Raw genomic sequence first — 17,500 nt, 5'->3', positions numbered from 1 at the left:
CGGTCCTTGGTGATGTGTAAGTGACAGTGCATTTTCACAGTTCTTTGAAATTTCGCTCTGAGTTTTCACCACGCGTTATTTGGCTTGTAAACAAATTGCCTCCTCCTCTCCTCACCTTCCCTCCTCTCTTGTGCTCTTCCAAGACTTCTTGCCTCTTATTGCATCTTTGAACCGAAACCTTCTTTCCTCTTTGCTCCTACTTTTTATTTGTCTATGTCGTCCAAAATGTCTGCTCCGTCGTTTTCTCATCCCTAATTTGTTCCTTGTCGTTTCTTTTTCGTTTTTTTTTCCTTAGTTATTTCATCCCTGCACTCTCTCTCTTCTCTCTTTCGTATTTCTCCCATTTTTTTTCCCACGTCTCCATTACCCTGTTTCATTCCTCCCAGTTTGATTTTCATTTCTTCACCTTTTTATCTTTTCTTCTTCGTTTTTTCTGTGTCTATTTCCTTTTTTTCTTATATTCTGTTTGCTCAAATCTTACCGTTGCCTCACCTATTTCTGCCTTTGTATTTTCTGCCTCTCCAATGCAGTTCCCTTTGTATCCTCACATCTTCGAATAGTCTCATTCTTTTCTTTAGTTATTTTTTCTGAATAGATATCGTAGGAAAAGGAGTTATAGAAAGAACCTCATCAAAGGTCATTTGTTGGTTACCAGTAAGTTGCCATCAAGAGGTCACCATCAACTTCCCTCCATTTTTGTGATTTAAATCTTTAGCGAGTTGGGTTCTTAAACCCAAAGGAAGTTGAGTGTTGCTCAAAGGATATGAATATTTATGTACAACAAAATCGTCGTAGTAGCACATTTACGGTTAAGTGACTAAGGCTGTGATGAGGTGAGATCAGCGATGGCCTTATATTTTGTAATGATGGTTTCTTAAAAATTTGTATATAGGTCTCAGGTACGTTTTCACAGTCCAGAGGGTCAGTTCAAGTGATTAGAAAGAAAGGTCCGTTTTCACAGTCCATAGGGTCAGTTCAAGTGATTATAAAGAAAGGTCCGTTTTCACAGTCCATAGGGTCAGTTCAAGTGATTATAAAGAAAGGTCCGTTTTCACAGTCCATAGGGTCAGTTCAAGTGATTATAAAAGAAGGTCCGTTTTCACAGTCCATATGGTCAGTTCAAGTGATTATAAAGAAAGGTCCGTTTTCACAGTCCATAGGGTCAGTTCAAGTGATTATAAAGAAAGGTCCGTTTTCACAGTCCATAGGGTCAGTTCAAGTGATTATAAAGAAAGGTCCGTTTTCACAGTCCATAGGGTCAGTTCAAGTGATTATAAAAGAAGGTCCGTTTTCACAGTCCATAGGGTCAGTTCAAGTGATTAGAAAGAAAGGTCCGTTTTCACAGTCCATAGGGTCAGTTCAAGTGATTATAAAGAAAGGTCCGTTTTCACAGTCCATATGGTCAGTTCAAGTGATTATATAGAAAGGAAGAGGGGTGGTAACCTATTTGAGGCCAGAAATACGCGCCCTACCGAAATATCTAGACCTAGATGAGTGAACATAGAGAAACAAGGTTTCGACAAATGTGAATTCCAGTTACGGAAGCGCTCTTCGTTTTTGACTTATGACTGGAAAGACTGAATGACTCTGGTTGACCTTAACTTTAGCCTAATCCGCGAGCCCAAGGAACTCTGGTCTATTCAAACATTAAGTAAGATGATCTTAAGCTTTTGAGCTGGAGAAATTTTCTAAATATAAAGTGAAAGTGTTCCTACAACGCAGATGTTTGTCTATTATGTATCGCCGGCGAAAGAGTAAGGATGTCTCTCATATATTTGTTTTCTGTTCCTGTTGAATGATAAAATAGTAAATCTACTCTGCACAATCTGGGTACGAGTAAAAACCGTATACTGCACGTTATATGTAAATTTTGTTTCTTGCAAACCGAAGACGCCTTCATTCCTAAAGAGGCCTTCTTGAGTAAAACAGACCATTATATACAAAAAAATAATAATAATCCGTAGAGGTTCAGCTTTGGTTACAGAATACAAAAATTCACCCAACATAACAGAGAAATAAAACTGTTGACATAACTAGATAAAGGTATAAAGTTCTTTAGATGTCGCATTCTCAAAAAGTCCTTGAGAACACGTGGTCAGAAATGGTGATTTATTCTTTGTCCACGAAGAAATTTAATTCCTTCCGCACACCTTCCCGAACTCCGTCACTAACTTCCTCAATCCTCCTCTGATCCTGCTCCAAGCGCAGTGTCATCAGCAAACACAACTGGTTTATCTCCCATTTTTCTCCATTTTCTTTATCCATCTCCAATCCCCAGCCCATTGCACTTGCGTTTACCTCTTGCACCACCCCATGCATGTATAAATTGAACAGCCATGGTACAATACAAGATATTGCCAAGAAAGCGGTGTTTACATTTTCACACCTACCTTTGAATATAAATGCCCGCTTTCTTGGCACTCTCTTGTATCGTACCTTTCCCATTTATTATCAAAATATCTTATATTTTACTCGTTACTGTGTGTATTTTTGTTTCTTATTTTACCAGAATCGTATTGTATCATACTTTACCAGATACCAGAATTGTCCATGTATAATTTTTCATGTACAATTGTCTTTGTTGCTGCATTTGATTGTGTGCTTTTTTGTTATTGCAGCTTAGTCTTGAAAATGTCTTATTCAAGAAGAAACGTCGAGCTTATTTAAAAGAAACGAAATGGAAGAATATGGAGACCTAGTTTCTGTTCACCCAGTTAATGGCAAATTTTTAATGAGAAAGACAGAAAACACGAGAAGAAAACTAGATTATGGCAATGCTGTCATTTTCAACTCTATGTGTTACAACACACACACACACACACACACACACACACACACACACACACACACACATATATATATATATTATATATAATATATATATATATATATATATATATATATATTATATAATATATTATATATATATTTTATGTATATGTACATATATGTATACATACATATGTATATGTATATGTACATATATATATACATATATATATATATATATATATTTATGTATATATATATGAATATGTGTGTGTATATATATGTATATATATACATAAATATGTATACATATATATATATATATATATAACACACAGGAACCCACAGTCGGAGAAAGAATAAACTTCGAATAAAGAATAATCCTATATTTCCCACTTTCCTGAAGAGGGCTACAGGTGATAGCCGAAATATAGGATTATTCTTTATTCGAAGTTTATTCTTTCTCCGACTGTGGGTTCCTGTGTGTTATTTACAAATGTGCTACTACATTTCTATTTAGAATATATATATATATATATATATATGCATATATATATACATATATATACATATATATATATATACATATATATACAGTATATATCAATAAATGTTCTTAATAAGAGGAAATAAGGACTAACCATATATTTACACGTAAGTGAAAAAGAAGGAATAGTGTACACAGGCCTCACTTGAAGAGGAACTATTACTGACACGACCTAAGACCTTTTTTAGGACCCGTGAACCCCTCTCGCATTTCGGAAAGGACAAAGGCGCTCTGGCGACGCGACAAATTAGTCGTCTCCTAATTGGCTACCCCGCCCTCCTCTCGTCCCGAGGCGAATGCAACAGGTTACCTTTGATGATATAGACGATGAAGCCTCCTGAACGCACAATATGGAAAGTGCTGACGTCAGGTATATATACTTAAGAGGGAAAGTGAGGTGGCGGAAGGCATAGAGTGATAGCGGACAGCTTTAAATGTGATAAACAGGAGCCATGGAAATGACACGGGTCTAGTTTATATATTGTGAGTGAGGGAAATAAGGAACTGGTTAAAGTTAGTGAAGAGTAAAAATGACTACCTTAAGGGTATAAGACACAAAAGGGACTGCTTATTCATGCCCTGGATATACACATAGGAACAGGGACTGTGGAAACGAAAAGTGGGGATATAAGACTTACTAAAAGCCTACCGAAGAAGGTCATACAAAATTAAGCAGTCTAGTCGAATTCTGAGTGAATTCAAGGGTGAAATGGGAATAGAGTGAAAACGCATACATAAACGCGCACAAACGCCCACACACATACACGTGAGTGTACTCATACACACACGCACTCACGCACGCATGAGTGCGTGCAGACAGAAACACTCGCATTCACACACAAAAATACACACACACACACAAACACACACACACACACACACACACACACACACACACACACACACACACACACACACACACACACACACACACACAGCGCACGTACACACACACACACACACACACACACACACACACAACGCACGTACACACACATACACACACACACACACACACACACACACACACACACACACAACACACGGACACACACACATAAACACACACACGCGCACACACGCACACACACAAACACACACACACACACGCGCGCGCGCGCGCACGCTCAAAAACAAACAAACATACATTTTTCATTTTTCTTCCAATTCCTTCTGTTGTACCTCCATCCTCTCCCTCCTCTTTTTCTTTTTCTTTTCACTTCGCGTTTATTCTCCTCTTCTTCTCCCTTTCTATCTCTTCCTTTTCTTCTCCCTCCTTTTTGCCACCCTCTCTTCATTTTCTTCTTTCTCATCTCTTTTTTTTCTTCATTCTTTTCTTCTTTCTTTTGCTTGTTTTCTTCCCCCCCTCCTCTTCTTTATCTTTCCTCTGCTCCTAAGATCATAAAATACTGTACTCTATTTTTAGCGTTGGTTTCTTCTCAAGTCACTTGGAGGAGGAGCGGCGACAACGGATAAGAACAATCTTTTCTTTAATATGAGTCAGGGTAGAGAAGGAGGAGGAGGAGGCTTGGGAGGAGGAGGGGGAGGAGGAGGGGGGAAGGAGGATTAAAAGAAAGAGGCTTTAAAGGATGAGGAGGAGGAGGAGGAGGCAAGGGAGGAGGTGAAGGATGAGGAGTAGAAGAAAGAAGATTGGAAGGAGGAAAAGGAGGATGTTGAGGAAGAGGAGGGGAAAGGAGGAGTAGGAGGAGGAGTAGAGGAATGAGGATTGGAAGGAGGAGGAGGAGGAATGTAAAGGTCTTCGCTCAATAAAGATTGAAGGACTACACACGGTGTCAGCGTTGAGGCCAAATGGATTTTAGGGTTATTGGTTTCGGATACTGATGGGGCGGCAGCGCAGAAGCTTCCTTTCCTTACTTTGTCCGTTGGCCTCTTCCCATAGCGGTAAGCACTTGTTACTCTATTTTATCTGTATCTAATCTTCTCCTAAAACAATTTTTTTTAAGAAAAGATTAGATGATTTTATGGATAAAGATGATAGGCGATAATGGACATGGTACTGCCTAGTGTAGGTCTTATGGTCTCTTGCAGTCTTCCCCTATTCTAATTGTTCTTACATTCTTATGCTACTTCCACCTTTCGTTTATTTTCCGTTTTGTAAGCCTTTTGATGACAAATGAGTTAAACTTTCGTTGCAGAAACACATTTCTCTTTAATTGTGTCTCTGCTATAAGTAGTTGACCCTTTTCATCCGGGAACTGTCCTTTCTACTGCATAAAATTGACTTTAACTTATTAGAACAAAATTCGTAAAGTAAATCAGTTTTCTGAATAGACACACAAAGTGGAACCTCAGGAGCTATTCTTCAGTCGTAATTGGACTCTGCCAGACCAGAGACTCTCCTTGCACTGAACAGAAACGTCTAATGTAAGCCAGTAGGAAATCCCTAAAGAATACTATAAGGTTGATTGAGCTCTTTAGTGGAGGACGGCCAAACATTTGAATCCTATAGAAAGAGTCGTTTAAATCGTCAAACCTATCAGTTTACTACGGTTTATCTATATATATCTATACAGTTTATCTATACTGTTTTATCTATAATGTTTATCTATATATATACTGTTTATCTATATATATCTATACAGTTTATTACTGTTTATCTATACACACACGACTCGACGGCGCAGTGTTAGCATTCCCAACCGCTGCTACAGCGTTTCGAGTTCGAATCCCGCTCACAGCTAAAGTAATTTTAGTATCGCTACGTTGCGGGTTGTTACTCCAACTCTTGGGGGCGGGAAGTTGGAAAGGATGCGCGTAAGGTCACAGCATTACTAAACAGCTAAATTAAAGTACTTCTTATAGAATTCAAATTTAGGCCTAGAAATACGAGACTACGTCGCTGCCAATTACGCCACAATGGAGGCTTCTTTTAGGTCTGCCCCGTGGCGTAATTGGCAACGCCCTAGTTTCCTATTCCAAGGCCTAGCATTCGAATAGTTTTGGAAGAATATATATATATATATACATATATATGTATATATTAATATATGTATGTATATATATATATATATATGTATATATATATATATATGTATATATATATGTATATATGTATGTATATATATATATATGTATATGTATATCTATATATGTATATATATATGAATATACATATATATATGTATATATATATGTATATATATAAATATATATATATATATATATATATATGTATATATATATATATATATATATATATATATATATATATATATTTCAACAAAAACCCACTGTGTTGGATAAGAAGAAATGAAATAAATAGATTCCATATTTCGATCACGGACTGTGATCCTCTTCAGTGGAATACAGAGTAGAGGAGCAAAAGGCATGTCTTATAAACAGTAAAAGAAGAAACATGGATAGGACTCAGGTAGCGTCTAATGCTTTGCGGGGCAGGTCACCCGCCTTCACCAGAGATGGTAGTAATTTGTGGACTGCCCAGGTGGTAATGCAGTCAGGTGACCATTGTCCATGAGATATATTGAAATTTGGAAATTTGTTAATCAAGGATGATTCTATTATTTTCCTTTTAAAACTGCACTTTGAATTGAATATAATTTTTGCTTCATTCCAATCTATACGGTGGCCTTCCTTGTCTACGTGTTGGAAGACAGCGGAATTTTGGTGTGCATATTTGACTGAATTTCTGTGTTCTTGCATCCAGGTATGCAAATCTCTACCTGTTTGTGTAAGTGTGTATATATATATATATTGGTAGGAGGCTATGTTGTATACATGATTTCAAGAAGTCTACAGTGACAATGGCGTTGTTGAGTTTATCTTAGAGCTTTAATTTCTCTCGTGCAACAAGTTTCTGTGTTGGTTCCAAATAGCTGAGAAGGTGTCCAAAAGACATTAGGTGCGGTTTTCTCTTTTTTAATTTCTCCGATACGTATTTCGACCTTACTCGGTCATCCTCAGGGAGGGAGTAACAATGGTTGGTGATTACTTGGGTTTAAATACAGGCCGTACATTGGCCGAACACTGGGAGAGGTCATTTCATGTAGCCGTGATCCGTAGCGCTGCGTACGTGGAAGTAGCAACTTCCTTCTGTATTGTGGAAAGGGGTGTTATTGTTTGTGTTATGTGCGTCTACTGCTTGGGAGTGTGGTTGTGGGCATGAGTTGTATGTTCGTGGAAGGTTTCTCGATGTATATGTTCACTGCTTCGGCCATCTTAAGGCGAAGGGGGTCGTAACCTTTATAGATTATTTTAGTGTTTTCGTTTAGTGTTTGTCTGGTGATGGTGGTTTTGTGTTCTTTTGTCATGTGTGTTTTGATGGCGCCATTCTGGAGGTGGTATGTGAGTTTTCTTTCGTCTTCTTTGTAGCCGGACACCCCCTCATATTCATTCCTTCCACCTCCGCCTTCCACATCTCTTTTACTAATCTTTTTTCACTCTTTCCATGTGTCCAAGGCATCCTAATACTCTTTCATCAACCCTATCTCCCAACTCCCTTTCTACCCCTGTTCTCCTCCTAACCTCCTTATTTCTCACTCTATCTAGCCTAGTAACCTACACACACACATATACACATATACTTTAACACATACACATATTTATATACACATTGACATATATGCATCGGGGGCCCCCAGAGAATTGGCGGGGGCCCCCAGAGGATTAGCGGGGGCTCTCAGAGGAGCCGCGGGGGCTCCCAGTGGAGCCGCGGGGGCCTCCAGAGGAGCCGCGGGGGCCACCAGAGGAGCCATAGGGGCCCCCAGAGGAGCCACGGGGGCCCCAAGGAAACTACGGGGGCCCCCAAAAGAGCCACGGGGGCCCCCAAAGGAGCCATCCTATGAATTCAAGGGGACCCATGGCCTGTCGTTACAAATTATACATTTTTATATAATGTAGTCTACGCTTCTTCGCCGTTTCGTCTCGGTAGTCGATATTGTATAGTCAGTCAGCCTTACGAAAGTTTCCCCCAAACACCGTCACCACTGAGGTCATTTCAGAATCATTTTGAAAGAGAAATGCATCTGTAAGTTCCTGTGATCAGACTTTGCACCGTTTTTAACGAACTTCTTATATCCTGAGAAGTAATACCGCATGAACGCCTCTCAATCCTCATCGGATATCATATCGTCCGAACACTCTAATTTGTTAAACATATCGTCACTGTATTCGAGTTGTTTATAGTTCTCTAAGATTTATTTGATGGCGATCACCTTCCTTTGGAACTCGTGTATAGACGCTTTCATCTTGAAGGTCTTGGTATTAGCGTACAACCCATGGAACGTTTTACTGTGCTCGTCCCTTAGTCTAACTACCAACACCTTATCTTCTTGGAACGTCTTCTTCGTTATACCCTTGGTAGCCATCAGCCATTTCCATAGGTGCTTCTGTCTACGCCTCTGTCTACGCTTCTTCGCCGTTTCGTATTTTGGTATCGCTTGGACTGCTTCGCGAGAGGGCGCTTCACGCCCTGCCCTTCGCTCGCGGCCAATCAATCGTCTCCGTTGCCGTGACGTCAGCGTTTTCGGCCAATCAGTCGTCTGCATTGCCGTGACGTCACCATTTTCGGCCAATCAGTCGTCTCCGTCCCCGTGACGTTACCACTCTTGGCCAATCAGTTGTCCCCGTTGCCGTGACGTCACGGGGTACTACCAAAACACCACCGTGACCGAGAAAATTTAGAGACAGTTTTGATTGATTTATTTATTCTTTTTTTTTTCTTTATTATACTTTTTTTCAGTCTCATGTCTATCACCCTCCAGTAGAACTGCACTTTCTCGATCTCCATTCTTTTCTCTCTCTCTCTCTCTCTCTCTCTCTCTCTCTCTCTCTCTCTCTCTTTTTTTTTTTTTGCTTCGATTATCAATGTCTTATCCCTTTCTCTTTCCTCATCATTCATGTCTCTTTATATTTATATACTTTTGTAATGTTCACTTCCTGCTAATTTTCCTGCTTTCGCTAAAATTTCTTAAGCTCCCATTTATAACCTTAAATTGATTTTTAGGAGTATACTTTTTCCTTCTGCATATTTACCCAGTCTGTATACTTTTTTTTTCTATTTCTTGTTCTTCATCTTGTACTACCTTTAAAACTTTTCTTACCAATTCTCTCTTTTCGTTATCTCTCAGGGACCAATTTAGGTTATGTTTTTCCCTTGGACCACATACTACTTTACACTTATTTTTATCCACTGCGTATCTCTTACTAGATTTTCTTTTTCTTTAATTACCTTAATGACTGCATCTGCATCCTCCTGCATTTGTTGATGAACTATTTCTTCAAAAATTACCTCATATTTTTCTTTGTCTTTCTTCCATTCATTCCTGAGTTGTTGTAATTCATCCTCTCCTTTTTTTTGTGGGTGGGGGCATTGCTTTTATTTGTTCATTTACTTCTTTCTTTATGGTTGCACTATTAGTGTTATCATTATTTTTCAACCTCTCATTTTCACATTTTAACTCGGCCAGTTCTTTTTTAGTGGATTTACCTCTTCATTTATTTCAGTATTTACTTTTTTTAAGTCAATCACTTTATTTCTTGATTCACTCTACATAGATCGTTAGTCTCTTGCTTCCATGATTCCCTCATAAACCCTATATCCCTTTCTATAACTATAATTCTACTAAAAAGTCTTTTTTCATGCCCACTGAATCCAAGAAAATATCCCTCTTCGCCACTATAAAAAAAAAAGTACCCAGAGGTGATACGAAGCCTATATTTACATTATGCTCCGGTCTTGTACCGATAGATGGCTCTGCGTACTTGTTTACGTTTGACACTCCGCCGCCATGGGGCTTCTCTGGTCTGTCTTCATTATCTTCCATTTTACTTCAATACTGTTTGTTTTTGTGTGTGTGTGTGTGTGTGTGTGTGTGTGTGTGTGTGTGTGTGTGTGTGTGTGTGTGTGTGTGTGTGTGTGTGTGTGTGTGTGTGTGTATGTATATATATTATACATAGATATATATATATGTACATATATATACATACATATGTATATATATATATATGTATATACATATATATATACATATATATATACATATGTATACATACAAATGTATATATATTTTATATATATATATGTATATATATATATATATATATATATATATATATCTGCTGGGACATTGTGACAAGTTAATGAAGGCGGAAAAAGAAGTCACGGATCTAGTTCCGAGTTCCTGAGTTTATTGCTGACCGGTTTCGCTCTATGCTTCTTCAGAAGAAGCATAGAGCGAAACCGGTCAGGAATAAACTCAGGAACTCAGAACTAGACCCGTGACTTCTTTTTCCACCTTCATCATATATATATATATATATATATATATATATATATATAATATATATATATACATATACATATACATATATTGTGAGGCAGTTGCATTCGCCGACGACGCATTCCCATTAGCATCCATGTCCGCACCTCCGAAGATCCCCAGGGATTAAACACCTGACAGTCACCGGCTGTCCTGAAGTCATGCCCCGGCAGCATCGATTCGGACAAACGGGCCCTTGAGGTCCGACACCCCGCGGCAGGTTGGATCTACTGAGCCTTTTGTACACCTGCAGCCCCCAGCTGTGCTGAGCGTCTCCAAAGGAACAGTTAATGCGAGGTTCATAACCTGATCCCGGTGAATATAAGGGGTCACCGAGAGCTCACCAAAGACAGACGGTCTCGGGAACCGAGGGAGGAATCTCCCAGCCACCTTGCCCGCCGTGACAGACGGCTTCGAGAACTGAGGAAGCTATCTCCAGCCACCCCCCGCACCGAGACTTCGCCAAGGGTCCTCTCGTGTCCAGAAGCGAGAGTATTTATTTGTTCACAACGCCCAACAGCGAGCGTATTTATTTGTTCACAGACGCCCAACTTTAAAAATAAATCCACAAAACTTTCCAGAGTTTGTCTTCAGCCAGGCCCACGTCCCCAAGTTCGTGACATATATATATCATAAGATAAGCTGTATATAAATGTGGGAGAAAGATTTTGATATAATTCATATTTGAAGCTAGGGGTAAGTTACATTCATTTTTTTTTTTTTTATCTCATTTACTTGAGTCGCAGAGAAGCGAGATGTTTCCATAACAAATACCAGGTCATTTAGCGATTTTGTTCTCTTTGGCGGAACAAGGTTATCGTAGACTTGATTAGAATGCATAGAGAGAAAACAAAACTCGTCGATGACGTCATGTTTACCCTTTGTTTTTCGATGACCGTTGGGCCGTTGCCATTTGGTTTGTAATTGTTTGGTTTGTATATAATCGGCATCGTCCTAAGATAGTGTGTTCGATGCGATGCATAAGTGGCAGACAAAAATAAATAAATAGAATAAAATGAAATGAATTGGAAGGGACGAGAGAATTCTTTCTGGTGTGTAGCATATCTTTGAGGTGATTTTTTCGGTCACTGATATAAATTTTGATAGGATGAGACGACATTAATTCCTACTCACTCAAATAGCTCGGTCTGCGGTGGAAATCCATGGGTTGCAGAACACTGCTATTGATAAACAATTGTTTATGTGTATATCTAATTGAATAATTAGTACGTGGCTTTCTTATTCTTCCCTTTCATTACTATTGTCGTCGACCTTTTCGTTCTTATCCTTTTTCTCTTTTTTTTTTGCAGATTTGTTGTCATTATTATCATTATCATTATTAATATTGTTATTATTATTATTACTATTATTACTATCATTATTATTATTATTATTATCATTATTATTATTATTATTATTATTATTATTATTATTATTATTATTATTATTATTATTATTATTATTATTATTATTATTATTATTATTATTATTATTATTACTATTATTATTATTATTATTATTATCATTATTATTATCATTATCATTATCATCATCGTTATCATCATTATTATCATTATTATAGTTATCATTATTATGATTATTATTATTATTACTATTATCAGTATTATTGTCATTATTACCACTATTATTATTATTTATTAATATTATTATTATTATTATTATTATTATTATTATTATTATTATTATTATTATTACTATCATTATATATATATATATATATATATATACATATATATATATATATATTTTTTTTTTATTATTATCATTATTATTATTATTATTATTATTATTATTATTATTATTATTATTATTATTATTATTATTATTATTATTATTATTATTATTATTATTATTATTATTATTATTATTATTATTACTGATATTATCATCACTTCTATTAGTACTAGTTAAACCAATGATGGTATTAGTAATTGAGTACAAATTGTAGGAATAATAAGAAAGGTAGTCATATGTATCTCGTATATAACTTGTTTTAATCTATATACATTGTATCCGTTCTAACCGGTTTTTTTATGTTTCTTTTCAGGTTTGTGAAAACTCCGGAACAAAGAATTGGCTGCTCTTGTTTCTGACAGTCGAAGAGTTAGTAGGAAATAACTTTTCTCATTTAGTGTGTGTGTGTATTTGTGTGTGTGTGTGTGTGTGTGTGTGTGTGTGTGTGTGTGTGTGTGTGTGTGTGTGTGTGTGTGTGTGTGTGTGTGTGTGTGTGTGTGTGCGCGCGCTTGTATGTGTGTGTAGGTGGGTGGATGGGTGTTTGTTTGTGTGTGTGTGTGTGTGTGTGTGTGTGTGTGTGTGTGTGTGTGTGTGTGTGTGTGTGTGTGTGTGTGTGTGTGTGTGTGTGTGTTTGTGTGTGTGTGTGTGTGTGTGTGTGTGTGTGTGTGTGTGTGTGTGTGTATGTGTGTGTGTGTGTGTGTGTGTGTGTGTGTGTGTGTGTGTGTGTGTGTGTGTTGCATAGTGACAAACAAGAGGAAGAAAGTTTAACAACAAGAAGGGAGGAGTGTGGTGAAAGTGGATTGAGATACGTCAGCTGCTTTGACGACCGTGAAGGCAGTCATAGTCATGATTCAGATCAACCATTACCACTGATATGTAAGTGTAATAAATACTTTACACATACCAAACCTATAATACCATCAAATGACTTCGTTGAGAAATGAATTCCACCTTCATTAGGACAAGAGCATTCGAGTCCTCAGATTCTTTTGTATTCGGTGTAACTGTATAGAATCGTTCCTTCCTTCGGGTGTTCGATCGTTCTTGTACTGACGTTGACAAATAATACAGTGACCTCGAACTTTCTTCTCTGATATATTCTCTGGAGGTTACGCCCATGATTATGTAACTTTCTCCTCTTCTCCCTCTTCTTACTCCAATTCCTCTTTCTTTTCCTCTTCATCCTTTTTCTCTCTCTCCTCTTCCTACTCCTCTTCCCACACCTCCTCTTTCTCCCCCCTCCTCCTCCTTCTTCTACACCTTCTCTTCCTCCTCTTCCTTCTCCTACTCTTCAACCTTATCCTAGTACTAATACTACTACTATTCCTCCTGTTCCACATTGTCCCTCTATTTCCCTTTATCCTTGTCCTTCTCCTCTTCTTTCTCTGCCTCATCCTCTTTCTCCAACTGCTCCTTCTCGTTCTGCATATGAGGCAGGTGGAACTATATTTGCTAAATCCTCAATTACTCTTGTTCCTGAATGTATATAAGGTTCTATTTGGAGAAACACATGTATTACAAATCTTGAAATACCTACAGCCAATTACGTGTAAACTTCCAGTGTCAACAAGGTGTTACGCCTTGCGTTAATGGGTCAAGGGCTTTCGCAAAGGTGATGCAGGCAAAGTTATCAGGGCAGGACCCATAGTAAATTATTTAAATTACACAAATTTAGGTTCAAGAAGGAAATAGACAAGAATTGGTTTACCAACAGAGTGGTAAACGAATGAAATAGATTAAGTAACCATGTATTGAGTGCTGAAACTTTTTTTAAGAAAAAAATAGATAACTTTATGGATAGGGATCACAGGTGGTAAGGGACATGGAACGGCCTAGTGTAGACCTTATTGCCTGTTGCAGTTTCCTCCATTCTTATGTTTTTATGTTATTTCGCTGCGATGCATCCTGGGAATTATCAAATATGTAAACACGTGTGTTTACTTTACTGGATATAGAGATGGAGGTAAACAGTCCGGGCATCCTTTAGCGTTTATTTATCGAAGCACAAAGGTGAACGAGACTTGGTTATGTCTACAACATTAATCAACACAAGTATTATGCGCTGTGCAGTGCGCTCACGATTTGTAAACGCGTGTATGTACGTATTCTCATCGTTCAATGAATAGATTAAATAAGGATTACAAAGGATTACAAAGGCGGAGCATGCCAACAGTAGACCTTTTGATTCATAGATAGGTCGGATGCGAAAAAATATATATAGTATTGAGAAATAGAATAAGATAAAATAGAATAAAATAGAATAAAATAAAATAGAATAGAATAAATGAAATAAGAATTATAATTATATAGATAATAATAAACATAATAAATAAATGCATAGATATAGTTAAATGATAAACAAACAGGTAGATGGTAAACAATAATAAATTGACAGATGAATAATAATAAATGCAAATCAAGCAAATAATAAACGAAGGGAAAATAATATCAAACAGATAAACAAATAATATAAAATAAATGGCAGTCATTACAGCATCTTGCTTAGATGATTACCTAAACAAATCTTAAAGCTTCGAACTGAACTACATTGCACTGCCTCTGCAGGAAGTCTATTCCGTTCATTAACTACACGGTTGGCGAAGTTGTTTCTACCCACTTCCAAATTAAATCTATTTCCTGACAGTTTGAGACCATTATTTTTTGTCGGATTCTCATTCAGTGTAAAAATTGTCACTTTTGATGTTGCCAATCCCCTTTAGAATCTTAAAGACCTGCATCAAGTCTCTGAGTCTACGCTTTTTTAGGGAAAACAGATTCATATTATTATAATACTTATTAAGTAATTTAATCAGTTACTTATTCTTCTATCTCTATTTTTCCTTAGCTTAATTAAAAATTATGGTGGCATCGTCCAAAAACCGCTGAATAATAATAAAACTTACAAGTGTAAATCGACGATGAAAGAGTTCATCGAATCTGCTTAACGATATGTCGCTCTCCACTTTGTGAGGGTGGATGTGACCGCCTTGGCAGTAGACGGCCACTAGCATCTAGAAGCTGAAATTAAATGCTTAATGACTGCAAAATTAGATATCACGAGTATTTTTTTTTTTGGGGGGGGGTGACTTACAAGCAAACGACTGAGACCGTCACTTTTTCCAGTGACTTCAGAGAACCGGAGCAATTAACAGTCACAAGTAGACGTTGGGCCGTATTTCTTTCCCTCTTTTTCTCTCACCTTTGAACCTAACACGTCACTTTCACGTTGCTGGGTTCACATGGCTGACTGAGAGCTGGGGCCAAGATGCTGATCAGTTGCATGAGTCTTGCAGTTGTTTAACTGCGTTGCTCATAGCCGCCCATATTTTTGCCGTCTTTGTCCTTCCCTGATTAACGATGGCCACTTCCCCCGCCCCCCAAGTAACTTTGTTTACTTTGTGCCGTTGTTTACAATTGAATTATTGCATTCAAATTTTTTTTTTTTTTAAATAAGTGTTTGGTGTTGCCTTGGGTTTGACTTGTAATCCTTGCTAACCTCTTCATAGAATATTTTTAAAAGTTAGTCCGTTTGTTGATGTTATTTGAATACCGCAATATGGCTGCACGCATAAGACAACGTCTTGATAATAACAACCAAGAGATTCGACTTCCAGAAACACATCGTTGAAGGAAGAAGAACTTTCCATTAAGTCCACGTTGGAAAAAATTAAATAAATGATTCTTTATTACCTCGGCACTTCCATTAAAAAAAATGGAAAGCTGAAATTTAAATTTTACATAAGCCAGCACACAAATATTTTATATCCTTTCACTCTCATAATGAAATGAAGATTAAGATGAGGATGATGGTTAAAGGCATCTACTTTAGAGCACCTAGGATCTACAGCTCAGAAGACCTGGAGAAACAATGACAGCATATCAAGTAAACCTTCATGAAACTGAAATTTCCTGAGCTCATCTTCAGCCAATGTTGAGGAAAGACAACAGAAGCAATGGCGGTCGTAGCCAAAACAATGAACCAACTACAAGACTCATCTGACCGACCACCGACGTCGCCGCCAACTCTCGGTCAGCAACTTGAACCCAGCAACATGCAAGCATCATGTTAGACCAGCAGGACATTCAAAGAAATTTTACCTTCTATTTACATGTTGGGACGCTGGGACGAGTTGATAAAGGTAGAAAAAGAAGACATGGCTCTATTTCCGAGTTTATTCCGAATCGGTTTCTTTCTAAACTTTTTTTCAGAGGAATAAAGAAGATTAGAACGAAACCGGTCAGGAATAAACTCGGAACCATACCCGTGTCTTCCTTTTCTACCTTTGTTATCTATATGTCTATGTACCAAAGGCTTCTTTCCCCTTATAAGGCGGGTATCTAGCCAAGGCACGAACCCCACTACCACCCAATCCACTCCCATCCGCCATCTTTTGTTTCCCCCATCTCATCTTAGCTTCTCGTGGATGAAGGGTCATCTCTGTCCCCTGTCTACTACATGGGAGAGAAATTACGAAAGTAAGAAAAGAAAAGAGAGAGGAGTATAGAAATAAAGTGGATGTAGACAGGATTCCTTGTATGAGGGGGTTTACACGGTTCGACAGACACATGTTTAAAGTGATGTGTGAACGTGTGAACGAGGTATTTGGGGTTTAATCAACGTGTTCGACAACCAAATACCCCGTTCACACGTTCATACATCACTTTAAACACGTGTCTGTCGAACCGCGTTCGACGAACCGTTCGACCGTATAAACCCCCTCTAAAGGTTATATGAGGTCTTCGTTTGAGAAAACATCATGTGACTTTAAGATATGTATTCATGATCATCAGAGCGATTTTCGAAACTACAATTACACTAATGTGTTCATAATGTAATGGACCATCGGCAACCACCTGTATGGTTTATGGCAATTATGATAGATAAAACGTCCTCCATGAAGAGAGAGAGAGAGAAACACACATGACTCTTCAAGCATTACTGCTTTCCTGTATACTACAATTATGTATATAAAATTAGTTAAGTGCACACACACACACACACACACACACACACACACACACACACACACACACACACACACACACACACACACACACACACACACACACACACACACACACACACACACACACTCACACACATACATACAAATACATTCTCATACATGCA

This window comes from Oratosquilla oratoria, chromosome 36 (genome assembly GCF_046742065.1).
Source record: "Oratosquilla oratoria isolate Oo_2021 chromosome 36, ASM4674206v1, whole genome shotgun sequence".
In the NCBI taxonomy this organism is placed as follows: Eukaryota; Metazoa; Arthropoda; class Malacostraca; order Stomatopoda; family Squillidae; genus Oratosquilla; species Oratosquilla oratoria.
This window is presented reverse-complemented; position numbering follows the sequence as displayed.